Source organism: Panthera leo, chromosome F2, assembly GCF_018350215.1.
Source record: "Panthera leo isolate Ple1 chromosome F2, P.leo_Ple1_pat1.1, whole genome shotgun sequence".
Taxonomy (NCBI): domain Eukaryota; kingdom Metazoa; phylum Chordata; class Mammalia; order Carnivora; family Felidae; genus Panthera; species Panthera leo.
Window position 1 is genome coordinate 64928139 of NC_056695.1, and position 22868 is coordinate 64951006.

At 39.8% G+C, this 22868-nt stretch overlaps 1 long non-coding RNA gene across 1 annotated transcript; it reads left to right on the forward strand.

The window, feature by feature from the left end:
- Positions 1-753: 753 nt before the first annotated feature.
- Positions 754-4368, forward strand: LOC122211283. The gene is made up of 3 exons (XR_006198588.1): positions 754-1143; positions 1595-1712; positions 4196-4368. It is a non-coding gene; the product is annotated as an uncharacterized LOC122211283 (long non-coding RNA).
- Positions 4369-22868: the final 18500 nt, after the last annotated feature.

Consider the following 22868-nt stretch of genomic DNA (forward strand, 5'->3'; position numbering starts at 1 on the left):
TTTTTCCTACTCCAGGCTACATCCTCTAATGTGATGGTGTAACCAAACCAACCAAGGTGAGTTCTCTCCCTCCTGAGTCAGAAACTGCCCCAGGTTGAGTTGTTGTACAAAGAAAACTCTTATTTGCAGTAAACAAAGAGATCACAGAATGGCTTCCAAAGCCTGGCTCCCCTGGAGAGGGTGAATGGGTTCTTTTTGTTTAGGGTTAGGGTGAATAGTTAGATAGGGAAGGCTTGTCATTGTATATAAAGATGGGCATAAGGTCCTGGATGGGCCTTAAGGAAACGTGCCTACACTTTGTGTGTTATGTAAGTGAGGCTGAGGCTTCTCCTTGGGTGGAGTTTTTAGTATTATAATGATGTAAAAGTAATGGTAGGTCATTCCAAAGGTCACTCCATGGTCCATCTGCATAGGCACCAAATGGGTTCAGCTCAGAAAGTCTGGGGGCGCCTGGGTGGCTCGGTTGGCTAGGCGATCGACTTCAGCTCAGGTCATAATCTCGCAGTTTGTGAGTTCAAGCCCTGTGTCGGGCTGTGTGCTGACAGCTTAGAGACTGGAGCCTGCTTCAGATTCTGTGTCTCCCCCTCTCTCTACCTCTCCCCTGCTCATGCTCTGTGTCTCTCTGTCTCTCAATAATAAATAAATGTAGAAAGAAAGAAAGAAAGAGAGAGAGAGAGAGAGAGAGAGAGAGAGAAAGAAAGAAAGAAAGTAAGTAAGTAAGTCTGGGTGGTCTGGGCCAGCTGGAGACCTTGTCAGGGCAGTTGCCATCACCTGAGAGGTGGTTTCTGGTTCCATTTGCCTGAGCTAAGAGTTAAGCTGGAGAAAAGGGATTAAGGCAAATGTGGGACAAACATTAGTGAGTACAAGAAAGTGGACAGTATATGTCAGGTCTTGTGGTCTAGCTGGTGACAGGGGCCTTGAACACATGTATTGTAGGAGTACCAGCTTACACGGCCAAGTGCATCCACTGTTCCTGAAATCAGGTACCACAGCATCCTTCCTCGGACCCCTGACCTCCAAGGGTGGAAGCTTTTGTTAGCCCTGGGAATAGGCTCAGAAATAAGGTCTTTCCTCTAAGTGTTGTACTGCCAGGAGCTACACCAAGGCATCCACGCAAGACTAAAATTTTATGCCATGCAATCTGTGAGTATATCATTCACCTAAAATATCACCACTTTTCATTGTCAGCTCAGCAAAGGCCCAAATTCTTCGTCTGATATGGCCTTAAACTTTCCAACCTGATAGCGAACTTTTCCATTTACAGTGTTAGAAAGAAAACCACAGGTCCAAAATGGTGTTACTTAGGCTAAGTCACCAAATCTGGGCATCATACCTAACCTAATTGCAGTTTCAGCCTCCCGCAGAAATATATGTCTTAGGGGGTCAGTCAAGAATTTTCTGATCAGTACCAATGAGGCAATCTATCACACGGGCCCTCTCCATCTCCCCCAAAAATGAGGTAATCCATCTAATAAGACCCTTGCCCTTCTCCCTAAAGGAATGTGGCCTTGTCTGGAACAGTCTTTTCTTTCGTTAACTTCTTTTGTTAACAACCTCCTTCCTATGAAAACCTTCTGTTTTTACACCTCCTCAGAGCTCCCCTCTGCTTGCTAGATGGGACGCTGCCCCACTCATGAATCATTTAATAAAGACAATTAGATCTTCAGATTTCCTCGACCGACTTTTTGTTCTTTGACAACAGTGTACTTATGGTAAGCAAGTTAGAGCATGTTTCCATCCCAATAACTTACTCTGTTTGTCCTTTCTTTTCTTTTTTTAAATTTTTTTTCATGTTTATTTATTTTTGAGAGAGAGAGCGAGAGAGAGAGAAAGAGAGAGAGAGAGAGAGAGAGAGAGAGACAGCATTAGTGGGGGAGGGGCAGAGAGAGGGAGACACAGAATCCGAAGCAGGCTCCAGGCTCTGAGCTGTCAGCACAGAGCCTGATGCAGGGCTCAAACTCACAAACTGCAAGACCGTGACCTGAGCTGAAGTCAGACACTTAACTGATTGAGGCACCCAGATACCCCTCTATTTGTCCTTTCTGCCTAAAATACTTTTTCAAGGGCACCTGGGTGGCTCAGTGGGTTAAGCATTTGACTCTTGATTTCAGCTCAGGTCATGATCTCAGGATTGTGGGATCCGTGCTAACAATGAGGAGCCTACTCAGGATTCTCTCTCCCTCTCTCTCTGCCCCTCCCTCCTCTCTAAAATAAGATAAAATAAAATAAATATAATGAAATTAACAATAAAATAAAAATACTTTTCCTATCTCTGCCTGGCTTGATGTCCTTATTCATCTCCCTTTATCTTTATGAGACTCCACGCTGTTCTTTTCATCACACTTATCCCTAACGAGTTGTGTGTTTACACTAGTTTTGCTTGTGAATTCTTGAAGCCTAGTCCTATGGCATTCACTTTCTTTCAGTTCTTTGAAAATAGCTTTCTTGGGGGCACCTCGGTGGCTCAGTCAGTTAGTGTCTGACTTCAGCTCAGGTCATGGTCTTGGCAGTTTGTGAGTTCGAGCCCCGTTGTCCAGCTCAGAGCCTGGAGCCTGCTTCCGATTCTGTGTCTCCCTCTCTCTCTGCCCCTCCCCTGCTCACACTCTGTCTCTTTCTCTCTCTCAAAAATAAATAAATATTAAAGATTTAAAAAAATAGCTTTATTGTTTTTGTAGAAATGATGCTTATTTGTTGTAAGTGAATCACACCACAAGAGAGTGTAAAAAGAGAATTGACACTCAGAAGTGTTGCCAATCTTTTCATATAGATACATGGATTGATGTATAGAAGTTACAAAAAGAGGAACATTTATTTTTTGTACCTTTTTTTTCAATTGTTACAGCGATCTACGTAGTCTTTTTAAATGACTGCTTATTATTCTATGCTACTAATACTTCAGAACATATTTAACCAATCTCTTTTGCTTAATAGTTTATTTTATTCTCCGTTATCTATTACAAAAATATTGTAAGACATGTTTTCCATTTTAAACCTTTTCAGTCGTGTACCATTATCCCCTTGGCATAGATTCTTCTTCTTTTTTTTTTTTTTATTAAGTTTATTTATTGATTTTGAATGGGGCAGGCCGAGAGAGAGGGAAAGAGAATCCCAAGCAGGCTCCATGCTGCCAGCACAATCCTGACATGGGACTCCGTCCCATGACCCTGAGATCATGACCTGAGCTGAAATGAAGAGTCGGATGTTTCACCAACTGAGCCACCCAGGCGCCCCATCCCTTGGGATAAATTCTTAAAACTAGAGCTTCTGGGGGCACTCAGCTGGCTCAAGCATAGAGCCTGTAACTCTTGACCTCAGGGTTGTAAGTTTGAGCCCCACATTGGGTATAGAGATTACTCAAAAATAAAATCTTTTAAAAAAAAAATTTTTTTTTTAACGTTTATTTATTTTTGAGACAGAGAGAGACAGAGCATGAACAGGGGAGGGTCAGAGAGAGGGAGACACAGAATCTGAAACGGGCTCCAGGCTCTGAGCTGTCAGCACAGAGCCTGACGTGGGGCTCAAACTCACGGACCATGAGATCATTACCTGAGCCGAAGTTGGCCGCTTAACCAACTGAGCCACCCAGGCGCCCCTCAAAAATAAAATCTTAAGAACAAACCAAAGCAAAAACTAGAGTTTCTGTCATGCCAAAGCAGTTGTGCCATTCACTTTTGTGTCTCTTGGAGCACTTGATGTGAAGCCTTAAAAATAATAGATATTAAAAAAATATTGGCTACTGACTGACCTATAATATGATGGACCTAATGCAGTAGTATTAGATGTTCTGGGAGGAGCCAACCCAGACTTATGCTACTTGTTTACATAGACAAAAACTGCAGGAAAAGGCGGTGGAGAAGGAAATGGTAAGATTTAAAATAAAAGGAGCAAAGGGCACCTTGGGTGGCTTAGTCTGTTGAGGGTCCAACCTGTGACTTCAGCTCAGGTCATGATTCCAGGGTCATGGGATCAAGCCCTGTGTTGGGCTCCGTGCAGAGCCCGCACAGGATTCTGTCTCCTTCTGCCCCTCTACCCGGCTCGCACATGCACATCGGCTTTCTCTAAAATAAACAATAAATAAATAATTTTTAAATAAAAAGAGCAAGATACATTTGCAGTGAACATTACCTGTGTCTATTTGATATTCCTAACAACGCTATGAGAAGATAAAACTGATCTCGTTACTTCTGTTTCGCAGACGAAGAACTTGAACTCAGAAGACATGATTTGCCCAAGGTTACCCGACTTGCAGAAGGAACCCCACGCTTTGTTTCTGCTCCAGTCCAGTGTCTTCTCAAATGCTCCGTTTTGCCTTTTAACTAAATAATGGCTTTCCACCATTTCACTTAATAAAGTACTCTGCCACAGGCATTGGCTTCTTGGAATCACTGTTTATACAGGCGGTCTCTCCTTTTGCCAGTGGGAAAACCCAAATTGGAGAAGGCCAACAACTTTCTGTTTCTTCAGTGGCCTCTAACTGGCCAGCTACACCTGAGGGTGACTTGGCTTTTCTCGGTGAAGATTGCAAGTTTGTTGAAAATCTTGTGCCTTGTTTATTATTTTTTTTTGCATAATTTTTTAATGTTTATTTTTGAGAGGGAAAGAGAGACAGAGCACGAGCAGGGTAGGGGCAGGGAGGGAGACACAGAATCCAAAGCAGCCTCCAGGCTCTGAGCTGTCAGCACAGAGCCCCACTCAGGGCTCGAACCCACGAACCACAAGATGGTGACGTGAGCTGAAGCTGGACGCTCAAACGACTGAGCCACCCAGGCGCCCCTCTTGTGCCTTGTTTAGATGAGGAAGGAATGTGTCCTGCCTATTTAAAACATGTAATTCATTTTAGTCAGGGACAGGCTCTGCCCTATTCTTTGATTAATCCCTAGCATCTAGCACACTGCCCGGTATATGTAGATCCTAAAAAATATATATATTTATATAAAAGGAGGGAAGGAGCAAGGAAAAAAGGGAGTCTAATGTTTATATCTTCTACAAAACATTATTCTTGAACAATAACTGTCATTGGCTTATTTTTATTTATTTTTTAAATGTTTTATTTATTTTTGAGACAGAGACAGAGACAGAGACAGCATGAGCAGGGGAGGGGCAGAGAGAGAGGGAGACACAGAATCCGAAGCAGGCTCCAGGCTTTGAGCTGTCATCACAGAGCCCGACGTGGGGCTCGAACCCACAAACCATGGGATCATGACCTGAGCCGAGGTCGGATGCTCAACCGACTGAGCCACCCAGGTGCCCGGCTTATTTTTATTTTGATAGATGAAATTTTAATCATCCTCAAACATCTACAGTAACTCACCCAAGTACGATTAGATCAGTCTCCAAAGGTTCTTTCCTCTTTTGTCTGTCTCCAAATATTCCTATTTATATTTTGAAATATAGGCTATAATCTAAAAGGCTAAAAGTTTTTATTTTGGGGGGAAATGGTGACATTAGGATCAGTGGGGAAAAATGATTGTGGTTTAAAAATAATTGTTTAAACAAATTGGCATAAACTGTGCTAATTCTTAACTTTCACACATATTCCTATTCTTTGTAGAGACTAACAAAAATGTTTTCTGTTGCTATACAAATAATATCATTAAGGTGAGATAAATATAATTATATATAATACATAATATAAATGTGTATAATAATATAAACATAATATATAAAGAAATATATACAGATATATATAAACTCTTTCTCCCCACCCACCCATATATCCACATTCTTTAAGTAAATTGACCATATAGGGAGGATTTACTAGGCAGTCCCAATTTCAAATATTCTAAACCTTTATTCACTTGCTATATATCATCCCATTCATGCAAGTCTTGAGTGTACGAGAAAAAGTGGCGTCAATACCTATGGCTCATAGAAATAACATGTTCTGACAGGATAATAAGGAAACTCATCGGCATATATTAGTCAGCTGAGGCTAAGTTATACTACGGTACAAAAAAGACCCCAAATCACAGTGACTTATGAAAGCAAAGGTTATTTCTCAATGTATTTGTGTCATTGACTGAGGCTTTGCTTCATGGCTCTTTACTTTGGTGTCCAGGCTGAGAGAACAGCTCCTGCCTGGGACATTCAAAGGAAGAGAAGGTGGCAGAGGAGGCTGGATTTGGGCCGCTTCTGCTCAGAAGTGACACCACGCTTTTGCTCCCAGTTCATTGGTTTAAACAAGTCACGTGGACAAAGCTGACATCAAAGGGGTGGAAAGTGTAATTTTCCAACGAGCCCCTAGGGGACTGGATCTACAGGGAGAGGAATGGCACATTCGGGGCAACTGTACTCCATACTTGGGTTGTATGCTGACACCCTCTGGTAAGTCCTCCCAGCTAGAGCTCGTGAAGTAATCTTTTTGTCTGCCACTTCCCTCATTCAACTAAGATTCAAGTTGTTTTACTTTTATTTTCTATACATTTCTCAAATCTAATCTCCCTTTTGTATCTCACCTACCAGTCCATTGTTCAGGTTCTCAGTATTTATAAACAGGTCTTCTGATCATACATTAATTCCACACAGAGGCACCAATGTGAAGTATGCAAAGTGCACAAATCTAAAATGTCATTTTTCTGGGGCACCTGGATGGTTCACTTGGATGTGACTCTTGACGTCGGGATCTTGAGTTCAAGCCGTGCGTTGGGCATAGAATTTACTTCTTTTTTTAAATTTTTTTTTTTTTTAACGTTTTATTTATTTTTGAGACAGGGAGAGACAGAGCATGAACAGGGGAGGGTCAGAGAGAGGGAGACACAGAATCTGAAACAGGCTCCAGGCTCTGAGCTGTCAGCACAGAGCCTGACGTGGGGCTCAAACTCACGGACCGCGAGATCATGACCTGAGCGGAAGTCAGCCGCTTAACCGACTGAGCCACCCAGGTGCCCCTTTACTTTTTTTTTTTTTAATGTTTATTTATTTTTGAGACAGAGAGAGACAGTGCATGAACGGGGGAGGGTCAGAGAGAGGGAGAGACAGAATCTGAAACAGGCTCCAGGCTCTGAGCTGTCAGCACAGAGCCTGATGTGGGGCTCCAACTCATGGACCGTGAGATCATGACCTGAGCTGAAGTCGGACACTTAACTGGCTGAGCCACCCAGGCACCCCAGAATTTACTTTTTTAAAAACTCAGCTGGATTTAATAAAAACTTTTAAAAACCCAATGTTATAAAAAAAAATGTCATTTTTCTTTCCACAAATATAATTGTATGATAAATAGAATATATGAAACCAGAGGTAAAAATAAGTCTAATTATATTTTAAAATGGCAATATAATAAGCATAAATGTATGAAGTTTACTCACATAAAAAGCTAGTTTTCCATTTTGGCTATCTCACACACACACACACACACACACACACACACACATTTCTACCATTTTTTCCCTAAACAGACACATTTTTGCAAACAAAAAAGCCAAGCAAAAGAAATTTTTAAGAAAAAAAGCTAACAGAAATTTGAAATGATGGGTGATACACACCAAATGAAAGCCACAATAGCAATTTAATATCAGTTGCTACTTTATTCTGTTTAGTAGTAAACTTATAGGTACTTCTGTGTTTCCTATACTTTTTATTTGTTATTTATTTTGTCAGTTAGCAATATCCTTTTTTGTCTCTTAGTCATATAAACTTGTAAATTAGTAGTAATAAAATAAAGTAGCAACTATTGGAATTATAAGAACTTATAAATTAATCTAAATTACTATGTAAGAATTTTTAAAAATTTCTCATATTTATTTAGATATTTCTTCTCTTCTAAAGCATGCATGTAGAACACTGTAAATTTCCCTCTCAACACCATTTTAACTACTCCCCACATGCTTTGATATGCTGTATTTTTATTTTCATTCCATCCAGTATATTTTCTTATCTACCTTGAAAGTTCCTCTTTGACCCATGGATTATTTAAAAGTATATTGTTTAGTTTCCACATGTTTGGTTATTTTCTTCCCTTTCTGTTATCAATTTCTAGTTTGACTCCATTGTAGCAGAAAACACATTCTGTGTGATTTCATTTATTTTAAATGTTTTGAGATCTGTTTTATGGTCCATGGTATGGCCCACCTAGCAATATTTTCTGTGAACACTTGAATATATTCCACTCTTGGTGAACAAAGTGTTCTATAAATGTTGATTCGATTCTGTTGGTTGATTGTGTTGTTGAGTTGTACTGTTTTTCAGATTTTCTGTCTGGTTCTCCCAGTTGTTGAGAGAGAGATTGGAAGTGTGAATTTGTCTATTTCTCCTTTCAATTTTATTATTTTTTCCTTCACAGATTTTGAAGCTCTTGTTGTCTGATGCATACACATTTAGGATTCCTTTTTTTTTGCAGATTGATCTTTTTCCATTATGTAATATACCTCTTAGCATATCATAACTTTTACTGCCTTGAAATCTACTTTAGCTGATACTAATACAGATATTTCTGCTTTCTTTTAATGTTTTTTTAAAGATTTTATTTTTAAAGTAATGTCTACACCCAGTGTGGGGTTCTAACCCAGAACCCCAAGAACCAGAGTCATATGCTCCTACTGAGCCAGCCAGGTGCCCCTGCTTTCTTTTAATGTTTCCACGATATATCTTTTTCCTTTCGTTTACTTTTAACCTACCTATATCATTATATTGGAAGTAAGTTTCTTGTAGACCGTACATACTTGCACCATGTTTTTCATTTACTCTGCTTATTTGTATCTTACAACTGGCATATTTGGACCATTTACATTTAATGTTATTATTGATATGTTGGGGCTTAAGTCCACCATTTGAAATTTTCTTTTCTTTTTGTTCTATCTGTTTTTCACTTCTGTCTTTTTTCCTTTCCTTCCTATGGATTGCTTAAACATTTTTTAAAAATGCTATTTTGATCTATTTATAGTTTTTTTCAATTTATCTCTTTATATATCTTTTTTAACGGTTGCCATAGATACTACATTACATATATCTAATTTATCACAGAATACTGGTGTTGAAATTTTATCAACTTGAGTGAAATGTAAAAACCTTATTTCCCTTTGTGTCCCTTTAACTTTGACCTTTTAGAATTGTCATGAACATCTCCTTTTCACAAATATTAGATCTTTCATGATAGTCCCACAGATTTCCATTTTGGCTGTCTCACACACACACACACACACACACACACTTCTACCATTTTTGCTAGAACTCTATTTCTTTTGCTTTGGGTTGTTTTTTTTTTTTTTTTCTGTCTCTATTCTATTTTCCAGAAACAGACTTTTTAAGGTTTCCTTTGTTTGTCTTATCTATAATTTCAAGGTTTCGGTTGTACTTTGTAGGTGAAATAAAGAAAAATATATCTACTCTATCTTCTTAGAAGTAGAAGCTTACCTTATTTTTGGCGGTTATGATTATGATTATGATTACCTTAAGAAATTATACATAAATTAACAAAGCAGTGTTTGTGTCAGGAGAATTAATGGATCTATAAAAACTAACGTCATTTGACATAAAGAAAAATTCCATTCGAAGAGCAATTTTAACTTAATATGAATGCATTTGTACTCAAATGTTTATAGCAGCACTATTAGCAATAGCCAAATTGTGGAAAGAGCCCAAATGTCCATCAACTGATGAATGGATAAAGAAGATGTGGTATATATATATATATATATATATATATATATATATATATATATAATGGAATATTACTTGGCGATCAAAAAGAGTGAAATCTTGCCATTTGCAACAATGTGTATGGAACTAGAATGTATTATGCTAAGTGAAATAAGTCAATCAAAGAAAGGCAAATATATGATTTCACTCATATGTGGAATTTAAGAAACAAAACAGATGAATATAGGGGAAGGGAAAGAAAAATAAAATAATATAAAAACAGAGAGGGAAGCAAACCATAAAAGACTCTTAAATATAGAGAACAAACTGAGGGCTGCTGCAGGAGAGGTGGGTAAGGAATTGGGCTAAATGGGTGATGGGCATTAAGGAGGGCATTTGTTGGGATGAGCACTGGGTGTTATGTGTGAGTGATGAATCACTAAATTCTACTGAAACCAATACTACACTATATGCTAATTAACATGAATTTAAATTAAAAAACAAAAAGAAAGCAAAAAAAATATGAACGCATTTGTAATTTACCTTTTAAAATACGCATTTTATAAGACCTGGTCATTATTTTGTACGTGGGTGCACACACACACACACACACACACACACATGAATATGCTTCATAAAACAAAGCTAGCTATATTCTTGCACCTGCAACTTCTGGGTGGTAATAACTTGAATTACATTGAAACTCATGTGATGGAGATGTTAATTTCTCTACTCTCTTTGGACAGTGGAACAGATGCTGTCTTAAACTTCAAAGGGGCTTGACTACTTTCTGAGTTTCATTAATGAACAACAACTTTTCACAGCCTGGCTTAAAAAAAAACACAACTAACAAAACATACAAAGGAAAAAGACCAATGAGGAATCCATCAATCTTTTCCTTCTGAAATGTTTTTTAGGGATAGAAAGGAAGTCAAACTCAAAACATTCGATCTTTCCCAGGAAACTGGACTGCACTGTATTTATTGCTTTTCAAATCTGACAGTTCATCCTGTGACCTCACATCATGGTAAGAGACCCAATTGTATCAGGAGAAGATGGGCTTGGGGAGATAATTTGTTAAAGAGCTTGATAAAAAAAGAAAACCCAATTGGTGATAAAGTTTCTATTTTTGGTTTTTTTGGTTTTTTTCCATACTATCTTATCTAATTCTGTCTGTTGAGGTTAGCTCAGGTAATTGCTTACAGTTTTAAAAGAGGAGACAAATAAAAGAATAAAGACTCCATAGTTTTGAGCAGTCTGATAGAGCTGGTAAGTTCTGAAGCGAAGAAAGCAGGTTAACTAATATTCTAACCAAAAATGTTAAGAAAATCTTCAACTCTTAGAAAAAAAAATTTAAATGTCTATAACATTGATATATTACAGGGAATTTTTTTAAATCAAGATTATTTATGTGTCAATTTTGTACCCACAGTTACAGATCTCTTCAAGAGGAGCAGATAGAGGTTTGGGTTCTAAGTTTACCAGACACAGATTGGAACACCAGCTCCACCATTTAATAGCTGTGTCATCTTGAACAAGTAAGTAACTTAACATTTCCAACCATCTGTTTTTGTAGAACTGGTGTGGTAATAGTGACCTATAATCTCTTAGTCAAAACTCGGGATCAGAAGTATTTTGGAATTTAGGAGAAAAATATAGACTTTTCATGTCTAAACTTTTACTGAGGAAGTGGTCCTTCAATATAATTCAGATACTCATTAGACCCTTATTTAAGCATCTTTATGAACCACAAGTAATACAAAAATGAATAGAACTATCCTTGCTGTCTAGGGGCTTACTATTCTATAAAACAAATTCAGATGACTAGACTATATTGTTAAGTTTCCTTACAGAATCATAAAAGTCTGTGGAGGCCCATAAGGAGGAAATGAATTCTGATGGAATGGGGTGATTCAAGAAAAATGATAAAAGAAGCAGTATTTGGAATTATTCAATTTCATTAATTTTTTGAAAATTCTTTTTACTACTCTTTTTTAGTCTATTTTGTGTATGTTGTGTGTGTGGTTTCTTTCTCTTTTGTGAAAACTGCTATCAAATTCACTCACATGTCATCACAGATTCAAATCCTGTGTAGACAGCACTCAAGTCCTTTTATCATCCAAGTCTAGCTTCAGTCTAAAACACCAAACACCATGGTCAGCGGGGACGTTAAACTTGAAAGGTTACAGGTGTTCCTTAATTAATTTTTTTGTTCCTAATAATTATGTATGTTTATCTTTCCATAATGACCTTTTGAACATAGTGCTATTAAGGTAAAATTTAAATATTATGTACATTGATGTGTTTTCTGTGTACAATTCAGTGATTTTTTTTTTAAGATTTTATTTTTAAGTAATCTCTATGCCCAACATCCTTGAACTTACAACTCTGAGATCAAGAGTCGCATGTGCCACTGATCGAGCTAGCCAGGCACACCCAATTCAATGATATATGTATTTTCAAATGTATGTGTACTTTTATTTACTTATTTGTTTGTTTATTTGTTTTAGAGAGAGAGAGCATGAGCGGGAGGAGGCAGAGGGAGGAAGAGAGAAAGAATTGCAAGCAGGCTCCATACCCAGCATGGAGCCCAACGCTGAGCTCGATCCCATTGTCCTAGGATCATGACCTGAACCAAAAGCAAGAGTCAGACGCTCCACCCACTGAGTCACCCAGGTGCCCGCAGCGATTGTTTAAGTAAATTGACAGAATTGTACAACTGTCCTCACAGTTATAAAACACGCTTTTAAGTTTATTTATTTATTTATTTAGAGAAAGAGAGAGTGGGGGGGAGGGGCGGAGAGAGAGAGGGAGAGAGAGAGAGAGTCCCAGACAGGCCCTATGCTGGCAGCCTGATGCAGACTCAGTCCCATGAACTGTGAGATCACGACCTGAGCCGAAATCAAGAGTCGGTCACTGAACTGAGCCACCCAGGCACCCCAGTTATAAAACATTTGTGTCACCCTAAAAAGATACAATTTAGAAGTTTCAAATAATAAAAGGGAATGCAGTGCAAACATTATGTATTATTTAACAACCTAACAATGCATATTAACATCTCCAGGGGATTTGAGACAGCTCTTCATTATAAAAACGTTTACTTTCTCTAGTGAATCATGCTCATGTTCACACTAAATGGAAGTCTATACATTGCTTTATGTCCATTCAAGTCAGATTTTTGCCTGCAAAGGAGTTCCAGTGAAGTCATCCAATGAATAATGAAGCATTTTCAGTGTTCGGGGCCTCTGTCATTCTGAGATTGCAGGTAAGGTGCTGTAACTGAAAAACACTCACCTGACAGGATCACTGTGAGAAATGAAGAGAAAAGGTGGTAAGGTGCTTAGCACAGCACAGAATACATAGTGGACTCAGTCTCTCTGTTTGTATATGTGTTGATAGTTAATTAAAGCACGCCATTAGAGGGCATGTGGTACAGTGTAAAATGTACTGTTCGTGCAGCCAGGAGACTTGGTTCCTGGACCCTTTGTTTTGTTATCTGGTGTGGGATATTGGGTCAAGGTGGGAAATGACATTTAATACTTCTGATGAATCAGGCACCGCTCTTAGCATTTAACACATGCTAATTGATAGATCTTTGCATCAACCTTATCACACAGGTATCATTCATCAACATCGCCCATTTTATAGGTGATAAAAGAAGCACAAAATATTTACACAACTTGTCTAACGTCGCAGAGCAAGCAAAAGTGGGAGCGAGATTCAAACCCAGGCATTCCGTCCCTAGAACTCATGCTCCGAAACACCAAATTCTGTCTCCGAAATACCGTTAACATTGTTAAGTCTCTCTGAGCTCTGCTTTTCTAATTTTTGAGATAAAGGGAGAACAGCGGTGCCTGGCTGGCTCAGTCGGTAGAGTATGTGACTCTGGATCTCAGGGTCATGAATTCAAGCCCCATGGTTGGCCTAGAGCTTACTTAAAAACAACAATAATAATAATTAATTAATTAATTAATTTAAAAAATAAAATAAAGGGAGACCAGAACTGCACATTTTAATTTACATGATGTTACAAACTCAGAATTTGTGAGCCCTAAAGGATCTTAGCAGTTACGTCATCCAAATTAGCATTTTGTCGCTAACGAAACTAAATTCTAGAGATTAAACAGCATACCCAGGGTCACACAATTAGTAACAGACCTAAAACCTGGCACTCTGGTTCCCCAAGAGGAAATCCTTGTTGAATGCCAAACAACATATGTTAACAAGAATATGTGTATTGGGGCGCCTGGGTGGCTCAGTCGGTTAAGCGTCCGACTTCGGCTCAGGTCATGATCTCACGATCCGTGAGTTCGAGCCCCGCGTCGGGCTCTGTGCTGACAGCTCAGACCCTGGAGACCGTTTCAGATTCTGTGTCTCCCTCTCTCTCTGACCCTCCCCCATTCATGCTCTGTCTCTCTCTCTCTCAAAAATAAATAAACGTTAAAAAAAAATTAAAAAAAAGCATATGTGTATCAAAATGGTAAGACATGATATCCCAAATTGCATATTTACATAATAAGAACACAATCATCTTAATTATTAATTTTTTTTTAACATTTATTTATTTTTGAGAGAGAGAGACAGGGCACAAGTGGGGGAGGGGCAGAGAGGGAAACACAGAATTGGAAACAGGCTCCAGGCTCTGAGCTGTCAGCACAGAACCCAACACAGAGCTCGAACCCACGACCCGTGAGATCATGACCTGAACTGAAGTTGGATGCTTAAAGAACTGAGCCACCCAGATGTCCTTGTTCTAATTTCTTCTTTTAAGTAATCTCTGTACCCAACGTAGAGCTTGAACTCAGAACCCCAAGATCAAGAGTCATACGCTCACAGACTGAGCCAGCCAGGTGCCCCTGCCTAAGCTTTTCTTTAAAAAACATTAAAAAAAAAATCTTTTTATTTACTTTTGAGAGAGACAGAGTGTGAGTGTCTCTGGGGCAGAGAGAGAGGGAGACAGAATCTGAAGCAAGCTCCAGGCTCTGAGCTGTCAGCACAGAGCCCGATGTGGGGCTCAAACTCACTAACTGATCATGAGATCACGATCTGAAGCCGAAGCTGAAAGCCTGCGGCGTCTTCAAAGTGTGATGAATTCATTTACAATTATTTGCTGAAGTCAGACGCTTAACTGACTGAGCCACCCAGGTCCCCCAATTCCTAATCTTTTCTTAATCATTAAGCATTTTCTTTTTAAGTATTGCTTTTACAAAAAAAATGATTATCTTATTAAAAGCTCCTTTATAAAATGCTTTAAAAAACTTTAGTACAATGTGAACTCAGACACATGTGAACAGCATAGCTTTCTCATCCTCCTGCTTGTTTTCAAAACCAAACCTATGGTTAAGGCTCTCCCAGAAGACACTTTGACAATTAAAGTCATCCAAAGAGTTACAGAGTTCACACATATTCCAGTCAGCTGGTTGTTAGACCAACCCTCGATGCATCAGGCTAATTCCTCCCAAAAGAAAATGCTAGAAACTACAAAACTCAGAATAAGGTGGGGTGGATTTGCGGTACTGATTTGCATGTCTCCACAGTACCGCCTTCAAATCCTTTATAATCACCTTGCAGGCAGCCCCACCCCACTCAATCCTGTTTGTTGTTTTAATTTCCCATCTCAAGAAACTAAACTGACTCTACCACTCCAGTAAGAGGTAATTAGAGTAAATGGTCAACAAGAATGTGAGAAGCAGCAGAGGCAAATGATTTCACAAACTGCTGTCAGTTCCAACTAAATCAATGTGATCCCATCAAATGGAGTGGATGCCTGCCAGGTTCCCTACTCTGGGAGATAAAAAATGAAGCAAATCTTCCTGGCAAGAGGTTCATAATCTAGCAAAGATAAGTCACAGAAGCCAACCCGGCAAGTCCATGCAGTGCTGTGAGGGAGGTATGGACAGGTTGCCAGGGAGTAACAGGATGGGGGGACCTGGGACCTGTTGTATTTGGGAAGGAGTGGGAAAGACACACATGGAAGGCAGATGGTGAGGGAATCCATGAAAGACATCATGCAGGTCTCTGCATGCAAGTTTCTATCTTGAAAGAAGGATAAAATTTCTAAAGGCTGGAAAGGAAGAGGCATTCAAAATGGAATGAAATACATGAACAAAGGTAATGTCATGGCAGCATGAAGGACGTTTTGTGGAGGCTGAGGAGAATACCATTCAGGTGGGGCGCCCTTTTCTAAAGTTTATTTTTATTAATTTTGAGAGAGAGATAGAGAACGAGCAGGGGAGGGGCAGAGAGAGAGGGAGACAGAATCTCAAGCAGGCTCCTTGCTGTCAGCACAGAGCCCGATGAGGGGCTCGAACTCACGAACCGTGAGATCATGACCTGAGCGGAAACCAAGAGTCAGACACTCAGCCGACTGAGCCACCCAGGTGCCCCTGGGGGGCCCTTTTCTAAAAGAGTGAAAATATGATAGGAAAAGATACAGTGCAGTAGGCAGAGAGGGAAAGATTAGGACCTCAGGTCCCGGGGTGGTGAAAAACATGTATTTTGGAACAACGCTGGGAGTGGCTGACCACAGCAATCCCCTCAGGCATAAGGTCCCTCTTAAGAATGTAACAGACACTGGGGCGCCTGGGTGGCTTAGTTGGTTAAGTGGCTGACTTCGGCTCAGATCAGCAGTTCACAAGTTTGAGCCCCTTGTCAGGCTCTGTCAGCTCAGAGCCTAGAGCCTGCTTTGGATTCTGTGTCTCCCTCTCTCTCTGCCCCTCCCCTGCTCTCTCTCTCTCTCTTTCTCCCTCAGAAATAAACATTTAAAAAAATTTTTTTTAATTTTTAAAAAAAGAATGTAACAGATACCACCTACTCCCCCTCAAGTTCCCCTCAGGAATTTGACAAAAGACCTGACTAAAACTAGGTAGACCATAAAAGCTTATGACCCTCAAGGAAGGTATGTCCATAGACCACCCCTCATACATGTCTGACTCCTGATACATACAGAGTGCGATGCATACTATGTGCCCGAGTCTTTGCTCAGCTCTGGAGTCACACATATAACTAAGCGACACAATCCACGCTCTCTGGGACCTCTTCTTGCCCCTCAAAGGATTTCAGCAGCTTAGTTTAGATGGAGTAAAAGAAAGTCATGTTTTAACATGCACTAGTCCATGCAATCCCCACGACAAACTTGGGAAATAGGTACAATGATCCCGTTTGATAAGTAAGGAAAATACAAGGATTGACTGGTAATTTGAGACCACATTGTAGGAAATAACCTAGAAGTGTGGTATGACCATGCCTGCCTCTTCCCTCCCTTACATGGTAACCTCTCAGCTCCAACGTTCTGCTGTGATGAGAAATGAGTATTCGAAACCATGGCAACCCCAGAAATATTCAGAACACAACAAATGTATGTGGGATGGAAGTATATCCAAGAACACGGCATAATTCAGGACAAGAAGTTTTGAGGGACACTTCCTTGGGAGATTCAAGGGCTTAAGCAGAGGCCCGGATATAAGCCCCCAGGTGGAAAAGCTGAGTTTTTTTTTTATAAATAGAAAAGAAGTTTCCCTGCAAAAGTTGGCAATGAGTCCTTCGACTCTGTAGAGATATGATTCAATGAGCTGTCTTCTCGCCTTCAAGTTGGGGATTTGTCTTCTTATTATTTAATAAGGACAGTGATAATAATAATTACTATTTATTGAGCACAAGCAGTGTTAAACCCCATATTGGATCCTTTCCACACATTATCCAAAATCTTTTTGTTAACCCTGCCAGGTGAGAATTAGCTCTGTTTTATGGATGAAAAAGCTGTGGCTCAGAGAGTTTAAGTGACTTGTTCAATTTACTACAGATAGGATTAAACTCCTACTCTTTCCATTAGGCCATCTTGCATTCATTAGACATTTATTATTTCATTTTAGCTTGGGAAACTAGTCCACCACACTGAGCTGATGTAATTCCAGTCAAAAGCAAATAAATTAGTAAACATGCAGTCTTATTTCTGCAAAAGGTGGCAATAAACAACTGAGTTTACGAGGTTCTAAGATAGGTGTTAGATTTGTGAGCACATCCTTATACTGGAGCTAGGTTTTAAACCTCTGACTTCATCCCTCCAGTTCTTGGCGTCACCTTCTGGAACACAAGAGTATTGGATTCAAAGTCTAAGATATGCCACAGCTCTGTGATGCTTTGCCTCTTTGCTTCCCCTATTCCGTTGTCCACAGGACTAAATATCTCAACCAACTGGGTGTTCTGGATTTTCGAGATTTCTGGAGACTTAATGAAATAAAAGGAGCATTTTCCTGTTTGTAAGGGTAGCTTTTCTCCTTTCTTCCTTGAGATGCCGTGCTTAAAGTGCTTCTCAGGCTGAAGACCAGAATGAAAAGGTCCTGGTTACCTTTATGTTATCTAACTTCATGAGCTTATCAGTTTGCCCTGTTTGACAGTACTACTGTCCGAGAGAGTAAGTTGAACTTCATGGCTTTATAGCTTCTTCACAAATCATCACATGCAAAAACCGGAAACGTAACAGAGAAAATTATCTCCTTTTCCTAAGAGATAAGAAAAAGTTCTAAGAAGCTCCTCTGTTGAAGAGCACTTAAGAGCACATCTTAGGGATCCTCGGAAATCTGCATTCCAACTGCCTCTCCATATCTACAGGGCAGCATCTGAAGGGGGTACAGTCTGCTTTCTCTCCTCCACACCCAACTGATAACGCACAGATGTTGGAGTTGAGGCAACTGGCAGCACGCCTATATCAGGCTGTCTCAGAATTGGAAAGTGGGAAGAGGCAATTCAGGGTCAGGAAATAATCTAGGTTCAAGCTGGACCAAGTCTCCCGCCAGATCCAGTCTCGGCCAATGTCTAGACATGGCAGCCAAGTTTCCATCCGCTTTGCCATTATTAACGTATATAGAGACATGCATTTCTCAATAACAGAATACGAAACCAAACAGGAAGGTAACTGGCTGTTAGAGGCGAGGTTTCATTTCTGGGTAAATCAGCTGTCATTCCACAGAGGCACTCCTGTGTGTAATCTCAAACCAGCTATGACAAATGAGACAGAATAAGAGAAAGTGTGTTTAGCAACTGCTCTTAAATTTCCCCTGGTCGTCAGGATCTGTCTTAGTTTGGGTTTTAGATTCTTTAAAGTAGCAGTTGTCATGTTCAACTTTAGATAACCCCATAAATCCGGAAATAGCTAATGTGATTCATGTGGGAATCAGTTACGGTAACGATCTGTGTCTAAATGTTGGTTTTATAGTCAATACCTATTCCAAGAGCTGTGTTCCGTGAAAGGATGGCAAGTCATGGTCTCTGCAACCCTGAGTCACTGCTCCTTACCTACAAAATCCTATTATCTGGACTGATTTTGAAGTTGGCCTGTCTGTTAGGCTCTGGGCCAAGTTTGGACTTTTAGGGCAGGAGTGAGGGTGGGAGTAGAGGAAGGGGAGGAAGGTCTGCTCAATGAGATGAGTACAAAGTGAGAAGACCTTTTAGGGGTTACAGATTACAAATGTTCCAAAGAATTATTTATGTAAGCTGCCTTTGTGATATAAACCCTGAGGTATTTGTGTGTGTGTGTGTGTGTGTGTGTGTGTGTGTGTTTGTGTGTATGCATGTGTGTGTGTGAAGACTAAAGATAGTGAAAGTTCTAGCAAAACTGACACATCTTACCCTCTTCCTCTTTAAAAAGTTCATAACCTTTATCTCAATATACTAAAAATATATTGGGGATCAGCTGTGTAAAAAGCTCCCCCGTGGGAGCTACAGATCTGAAGAGGAAAAAGCACCTGCTCTCTCAGGGCTCACAGATATGTGCAGATGTAATTCTAAATCAGGGCAAACTGGGGTGGGTGCAGAGATCATTTCCTCTTGGAATATTTCTCTGACCTCCCAAATTTGGGTTTCTGTCCCCTCATCTGAATACCTGTAACACACTGTATTTGTGGCACAGAATGCCTGTCACCAATCAATATCCAATTTCCCCTTCTTACTAATAGAACCCCAGTTTATCTGGAATAGCAATGTCCATATTAGAATAATACATTTCCCATCATCTTTTTGCAGCCAGATATGGCAATGTGACTAATTTCTGGCCAATACAACGTGAGCGGAAGTACTGTGTGGGACCTGTGGAAAGCTACCTACAGGATGCAGACTTGGCTGGCAGTTCTCTCTTTACTCGTTCGGTTTCCTCCTTGAGCCAGCCTAGCATGTGCACGTGCCGGCTATGTAGCCAAGAGCTGTCTGGGACCAGAAGTGGACCTTAAGGATGGAAGTCATGTACTAAGAATAGCAGAGCAGGAAAACAGGAGTCTGGGTCCCTGATAACTCTGTGGACATGTTGTATTAGACCTGGACTATTCTACTGCTGGGACTGATTGCTTGAGGGGTGCCTGAGTGGCTCAGTTTGTTAGGCGTCCAACTTTTGATTTCAGCTCAGGTCATGATCTCACGGTTTGTGGGGTCAAGTCCCATGTAGGGCTCTGCACTGACAGGGAATTCTCTCTCTCCCTCTCTCTCTCTCTCTCTCTCTGCCCCCTCCCCTGCTCATGCTCTCTCTCTTGCTCTGGAAATAAACATTTTTTTAAAAAGATTAATTCATTCATTTTACATGAAAGAGAAATACATTTATATCTTTTAAAAGCTCTATTTGGTTTTCTCTTCAAGGAAAGCAAACTTGAGGCACCTGGGTGGCTCAGTTGGTAAAGTGTCCAACTCTTGATTTCAGCTCAGGTCATGATCCAAGGGTCATGGGATCAAGCCCCACTTCAGGATCTGTGCTGAGCATGGAGCCTGCTTAAGATTATCTCTCTCCCTCTGCCCCTCTCTCCTGCTTGTGTGCTCATGCTCTCTCTCTCTCTCTTTCTCTAAAAAAAAAAAAAAAAAAAAAAAAAAAAAGGAAAGTAAACCTAATTATAGCTAATACACCTGATATTAAACTTAACATACTGCATGTGATTGCTCATTTAATATTCTGATTCAGAAAAAATAATCCTAAAATTTGTATGGAATCAGAAAAGACCCTGAATAGCCAAAGCAATCTTGAAAAAGAAAACCAAAGCAGGAGGCATCACAATCCCAGACTTCAAGCTATACTACAAAGCTGTAATCATCAAGACAGTATGGCACTGGCACAAACAGACACTCAGATCAATGGAATAGAATACAGAACCCAGAAGTGGACCCACAAACGGATGGCCAACTAATCTTTGACAAAGCAGGAAAGAATATCCAATGGAATAAAGACAGTCTCTTTAGCAAGTGGTGCTGGGAAAACTGGACAACATACAGAAGAATGAACCTGGACCGCTCTCTTACCCATACACAAAAATAAAATCAAAATGGATGAAAGACCTAAACATAAGAGAGGAAGTCATCAAAATCCTCAAGGAGAACGCAGGCAAAAACCTCTTTGATCTTGGCTGCAGCAACGTCTTACTCAACACGTTTCCAGAGGCAAGGGAAACAAAAGCAAAAATGAACTACTGGGACTTCATCAAAACTAAAAGCTTCTGCACAGTAAAGGAAACAATCAGCAAAACGAAAAGGCAACCGACAGAATGGGAGAAGATATTTGCAAGTGACATATCAGATAAAGGGTTAGTACCCAAAATATATAAAGAACTGATCAAACTCAACACCCAAAAAACAAATAATCCGGTGAAGAAATGGGCAAAAGACATGAAGAGACACTTCTCCAAAGAAGACATCCAGATGGCCAACTGACACATGAAAAAATGCTCAACATCACTCATCATCAGGGAAATACAAATCAAAACCACAATGAGATGCCACCTCACACCTGTCAGAATGGCTCACATTAACAACTCAGGCAACAACAGATGTTGGCCAGGATGTGGAGAAAGAGGATCTCCTTTGCATTGTTGGTGGGAATGCAAGCTGGTGCAGCCACTCTGGAAAACAGTATGGAGGTTCCTCAAAAAACTAAAAATAGAACTACCCTACGACCCAGCAATTACACTACTAGGTATTTATCCAAGGGATACAGGGGTGCTGTTTTGAAGGGGCACATGCACCCTAATGTTTATAGCAGCACTATCAGCAGTAGCCAAAGTATGGAAAGAGCCCAAATGTCCATCTATGGATGAATGGATAAAGAAGGTGTGGTGTGTGTGTGTGTGTGTGTGTGTGTATATATATATATATATATATATATATATATATATATATATATATAATGGAGTATTACACGGCAATCAAAAAGAATGAAATCTTGCCATTTGCAACTACGTGGATGGAACTGGAGGGTATTATGCTAAGCAAAATTAGAGAAAGACAAATATGATAAGACTTCACTCATATGAGGACTTTAAGAGAAAAACAGATGAACATAAGGGAAGGGAAACAAAAATAATATAAAAACAGGGAGGGGGACAAAACGGAAGAGACTCATAAATATGGAGAACAAACAGGGTTACTGGAGGGGTTGTGGGAGGGGGGATGGGCTAAATGGGTAAGGGGCTTTAAGGAATGTACTCCTGAAATCATTGTTGCACTATATGCTAACTTATTTGGATGTAAATTAAAAATTTTTTTTTCTGATTCTTCACATATCCAGATTTTAATCTACTTAATGCAATAGACCTTGTTTACTTAGTCCTTATTGTAAATATTTATGTGTTAAATTGAAAGATAGAATAAATAGAAAAATTTATTAGATTGGACAAATTTCATAAGTTGAAAGATGATGTACAGATTTATTGGAAATTGGAAACGGGATCTGAGATCCCAAAAGAAGTCAAGCATGATTTCCAAGTAGTTAGCCTGAGCAACTGAAAGGATGATTCAGGGCAGGTTTGGGGAAAAGATCCAGAGTTTGGTCCTGAGTATACTAAGTTTCAAATGGACATATAAATTTGGGAGTTGCCAGCAAATTGTGGCAATTAAAGCCCCAAAACTAGATGAAATCTTTCAGGAATCCGTGCAGAGTCAACAGAAGTAATCACAAGATTAGGTCTAAAATATTCAATGTTTAGAGATCTGTAAGAATGGTCAAAAAAAGAAAAGAAACCAAGAATACTCACTGAGTTAAAAAACAAAAGTGGTTTCCTGGGGAGGCTACATTAAGAAAATATTTCAAGGAAGGGAGATCACTGAGCCAAAGACTGCTAATAGATCAAATAAGCTAATTGCTAATCATTGACCATGAGATTTAGTGCTGTGGAAACCACTGGATATTTTGATGGCACAGTGGGGGCTGTATGGTCTGAGTAGAATGATTTTGAGAGAAAACAAGAATGAAGGGAATTAGAGACTACATTTTCAAGGATTTAGGGCCGTGAAGTCACAGGGAAATAGGGAGGAGGAGGAGACTGCAG